Source organism: Seriola lalandi, unplaced genomic scaffold (genome assembly GCF_002814215.2).
Source record: "Seriola lalandi dorsalis isolate HSWRI2012SDOR001 ecotype SW California unplaced genomic scaffold, Sedor1 jcf7180002054524, whole genome shotgun sequence".
Lineage (NCBI taxonomy): Eukaryota > Metazoa > Chordata > Actinopteri > Carangiformes > Carangidae > Seriola > Seriola lalandi.
In genome coordinates, this window is record NW_019525077.1 from 380,957 (window position 1) to 386,084 (window position 5,128).

Consider the following 5,128-nt stretch of genomic DNA (forward strand, 5'->3'; position numbering starts at 1 on the left):
GTCCTTAGTTTCAAGTTTGCTCTAGTGATGTAAGTTTATTGGTATCCCAGGATACGGTGAGCCAACTGACCCACAGCGGGTCTGAGGCAGTAGACTGACCCAGAGTGAAGGGCAGGGGGACAGTTATACAGTTGAAGACAAAGGGATAGAAAAATTTATTTGCATAGACCTGGGGTTACAGACATTTGGACAGACAGGATAACAAGTTGGAAAGGAGGTTAGAAGCTAAAGGTAACGTTCTCTAGAGGTCTTGCAATGTAACACCTAGGTTCAAGTTATCAAGGGGGTAGGAGGGGCTCTTAGGCTGGATCAGCATATCCACAGGTAAGATGTTGTTAAGACGATGAGGCCTTGGTGATGTAAGAGGGAAGAAGGGGTGTTCTCCTTGATGAAAGGATCAAGGGGCCAACTCAGTAGGGTTGTAGAGTTGTTCCTCTGTGTCAGCAAGTCACACTGAATAAACTGAAGACTGTATATTCTTCCTCAAGGTGGAGGTGGTGCAGGGCCTCCATCATTGCTGCTAGAGATTGTAGGTGTCCCCAAAGATCCAGACCTTTCCTGGATAGAAAAAGAAACATAATACAGAGAAATCATATCAATATCATATTGTAGAGTATAGAGAAAAAGACAAAAGAAACAGCACTCTGATTAGATGATCACAGATATCTGAAAATACATTATTCCTTCAGCTTAGTTGTAATAACAGTCTGCTGAACCGTTTTACATTAAATAACAATAGAATAGAAAGTAATACTCAGTTTGGTGTCAGTGTGCAGGTGCACATGTCATGATGGTTCTCAGCTTTCAGTGATATTCTTTATTCTGATCAGAGACAGACTAACACTGAACCAAACTTAATATGAACAAACACGACACACACGTCCACACACATGATAGGCAGCTCACCTCTGTACCGCCTTTGTGAACGTGTGTGTAATTTGTGATTTGGTTTTAGATGCTGGTAGTGATTGTTGGGGACCAGGCTAGGTTTAAAATTCTGATTGTGCATCACACCCCTAGAAAAAGACTGTTAGACACATTAGGAACAGGGGTGCTGATTCTAGCGTTTTTGGGTTGGTTAGAATCGCATAGTTAGGCTCTTTGTGTCTAATGGAGCGTAAACTGTGTCCAATAACTTGTGATGGGCAGCAGAGACACCCCCCACCTGCTGTAGTCATAGACTGTATATAAAAATGTCTCCGGGGCTGAAAAGTGAAGCCTAAAAAAGTGCCTTAATGTGCAATACCAGCGAGGTTCCGCTGGGGGCGGGCTCCAAAAAACTCTGGTTCCAATACACACTCATTATAAAAACACCAACTTCTCTCATGAAATACTCAGTCGATGAATTTTTTCCGGAACTCATTACTGTGTGATGGGCTAAATTCACACTTCTTGTTCAGTGTTCTGGTGGTCCATCTGAAAATAATCACCAAATCAATTAAATATTAGGCCTTAAAAACAGGTATTTTTGGGGGCGTGGCTGTTTGATTGATATACCTGGTATGCAATGATTGATCAGATGACGCGGCAGGCCGGGAGGTCGATCACCGGAGGATCAGTCACCGGAGGAGAGCTTGGGTCGTGAGCGTTTCGTATTGAATCAGTTGTGTTGAATATTATTTTTCTCAATATTTGTCCGTGGAAGAATAATTTAGCACTGACAGTTTTGCTGTTAGTTATTTATTTTTAATGAGATTTCGGTTCACAGTAATTAAGGCTCATTCTTCGCCACTAACAAACTGGAGAGATGATGATGATATACAGTTTTTTTCGGTAAGTAAATGTTTATTTTCTGAATGTCCTACAGTTTTAATGTGTATGATGCTAGTAAAAAAAGCTAGTTTGTTTTTTCCCTACGTGCTTTGGCCGGAGAACAGGAGACAGTTAACACTTTGCTAACCTAGCTAGCTAGCGGGTAACTTAGTGTTTGTTATGCTAACCGTACCTGGTCCCAAACATGTAAATATTTGCAGGACAAGGATATATAATAGATAAATATAGTTAAACTTATCTCACTCTCATGTTATTAGAAAAAGTCAGTCGCTGATAGAACTTTCCTACATGCAGCAAAACATTCAGGTTTATCTCATTAACTTATTTTCTGTCTCCTCTTATCGCTGGTATCTTGTTGTATTGAGTTCAATACACAATGTATACTAGAACATTATCTTGTGGGGGTTTGTCATTTAATACTGTAAATTCATACACAGGAGTCCTCAACTGAAGCAGGTATTCATGGTATATGTGTGTGATTAACTGTGATCCACCATGTCTGAACTAAAGTGTTTGTCTTTTACTGTCATTCAAAGGAATCCACACTGAAAACTGAATGACTGGTGCCCACAGAAGGAGGACCTCATGTATGGACAAAGGAGACTGCACGGACATCCTTAGTTCTCAAATGGGCTGTGATGATGATGATGCCAGAAAACCACTTCCAGTTCAGCTTCCTCTGATGAAAAGACAGATCAGCTGTTTAGACATTTGTTATGTGCCGGTCAGAACTTGCCTGCTTTAGTTCCTGGCTGCTCCAAAGCCTCAAATGATGTCACCTACTCTCTGTGATGTCAGTTAAAAGCAACACTACGTTGTTTATAGACAAAACATATTAATGTGACGGGTGGTAAATCAAAATGAGGGACACACACAAATCATTACATTTTTTACAAAAAAGTATGTTTTTATTAAAAAAATATCTTATGTAAATAGGGACACACATATAATCCTGACAATAATAAAGGTTTGATAAAGCAACATTTAATGGTGATATTTTTCGATACAGATGAAGGAAAAATGGCTAAAAAATACTATGTTAGTCTTTATAAATTGTATTTTCTCATTTAATATCATGGTAAGAGTACTTGGTTTTAAGAATTGGAAACCTACTTTTACACATTTTTGCGCCTTATGCATCTCATCAAATGTTGCGGACCCAAATGGCTCCCGTTTCATAAAATGACTCATCTATCTTCTGTATGGGGATATAGAGGTACAGCTTTATTGCAGATCAACTTCTGTTAGGGCATGTACATGTGTGTTTACATGTCTTGCTGTGGTTGTGGGGACAAATTTGTGTTTGAAACCATCAGCGTGAGGTTATTTTGGCCAGTCGTGACAGCTTCAAAAGGCGGGAGGGACACCTGCAGTGACTGAGATCAGTGTCAGGATGAGTCTCTACGACATGAATGAGACTCAATGTAATGTCCTTTGTAAAGATTGATACTTGAGGAGTGAAATACATGCACCAAGCAGCAGGCACGTTCAAAAGTTCTCCAGGAATTTTCTAGTACTTTTAATATTATCCTCTACCGGCGCAATCTTCCGTAATTGTGTCATCAGTTCTGCTCTTGTTAAACTTTCTGCATGATATAAAAATATGTTCAACTGAGCTTCAGTGCAGTCACCTGGATTTTAAAGTTCGTTTTGTCTGTATGGTAATAAGGCTGCACTGCCTCTGTGACGGGATTGGTCGGAGCAGAGAGGAGGAGCCTCCGACTCCACGGCCATCTTCTCCTATTGGTGCGGCAATGACTCTGACAGCCCTCACCACAGCTGCAGCCGTTTAAGCATCAGAGGAAGAGAGTTTAAGAGCCCGGCCCGCACATCATTAGTGGCGGCTGACATGATATGCAGCTTGCCTCTGTACTGCCTTTGTGAACATTTGTGTGTAATTTGTGATTTGGTTTGGGATGCTGGTAGTGATTGTTGGGGACTGGGTTAGGGTTTAAAATTCTGCTTGTGCATCACACCCTTAGAAAAAGGCTTTTAGGCACATTAGGAACAGGGGGGCTGCTTTCTTGTGTTTTTGGGTTGGTTAGAATCACATAGTTAGGCTCTTTGTTGGCTCCTGTTCCCCTACTTCAGTTATCCTCTTGCCTTGTTTGTATATCTGTTTACTTATTTACCCTCCTGTTAACGCAATAAATTAAATCAGTAAATCTGATTTACCAATATCACCTGGTTTTATGTTGCTTCCCTTTTCCCCTAGCTGGGTCGTAACACAAAGCCTTCCAACATATGGTGACTGGGAAGATGGATGCCAGAAGCCAACGTGGTGGTAGTGAACTGAAACCTGGCTCTATGAGCAGTCCACGGTCAGTAAGTGAAATACTGTAAAATATTTCCCGGGCTGTTGTATCTTCTTTGCTTGCAGAAATCAACTGCCTGGTACTGGATGTGAGTCCCACGGCATCTGAGTTTGTCTGAGACTGTCTGTTAGAATATTTGGATTCGGGCAGTATTCAGAATATTCGTACTGTCTTTATTTTCTTGCATATTCATATCTATTTTCACAATTTAATATACACACACAACAGATCTAACATGTTTGATTATAAAGAACTTGTATGATCTAAAGGAATTGTCCTATCGCATGTTTGTCTGTATCAGGACCAGAAGTCCAGTCTAATCACCAATGCTGGACCAGCACCTGCCTTTTCTTCTGCATCTGGCCTCATCAATCAACACCATTACATCAACACCTTGAGGTATTATCCCTGCACATGATGGATATTGTCTATACTGTGATCTTTTGCACATCCCCCTAATCAATACCTTTTGCACATCTTGCCCAGCAGGAGTTTTGTCATTCTAAAACACTTTCCTACATAGTTTTGTAGGATTGTTTTATTAATTTTTTTTCTTTAATATATGTATCGATGTATATTTGTTTGACTGTTGCAGTATTTTACTTTACTTTAATTTTATTTTATTTTTTTATATAATTTATTTCCTCTGAATATGTTAATTGGATACTACACCAAGCCAAATATCTTGTAAGTGAAAACCTGCTTGGCAATAAACCTTATTTTCTGAGTCTGCCTTTGTGGTGATGTCATCATCCCTTCCTCATGTTGCTATAGCCTGCCAAGGACCACCCATGTGTCCTGCGGTATCCCTTTGCCTTCATAAATCTGCAAGTGTATGGAAGTTACAAGTAGACTTCAGATCCTATTTTCACACCTGAATTTAAATTCTATTTGTAACCTCAGTGTCACACACTTGCAGGAATTTTGAGCACCATGTTTTAGTTTTGTGCTTGGCATGTGTACACAGATGTTGACAAAAGCTCTTCCTCTGTGTCTGTGTTGCCTCACCACTAATGCGTTTGTTTTTTTCCATATATATA

At 40.1% G+C, this 5,128-nt stretch overlaps 1 long non-coding RNA gene across 4 annotated transcripts in view; it reads left to right on the forward strand.

Moving 5' to 3' along the window:
* Positions 1 to 1,511: 1,511 nt before the first annotated feature.
* Positions 1,512 to 5,128, forward strand: part of LOC147818684 (uncharacterized) — a 6,749-nt gene continuing 3,132 nt past the window's right edge. For 2 of the 4 annotated variants that reach the window (XR_015437732.1, XR_015437731.1), the window contains exons 1-3: positions 1,513 to 1,773; positions 2,310 to 4,098; positions 4,390 to 4,487. This is a non-coding gene — a long non-coding RNA (uncharacterized LOC147818684). Of the gene's footprint in view, positions 1,774 to 2,309; positions 4,099 to 4,389; positions 4,488 to 5,128 lie in introns of all 4 variants that reach the window. The other 2 variants (XR_015437733.1, XR_015437734.1) reach the window with 2 other exon arrangements.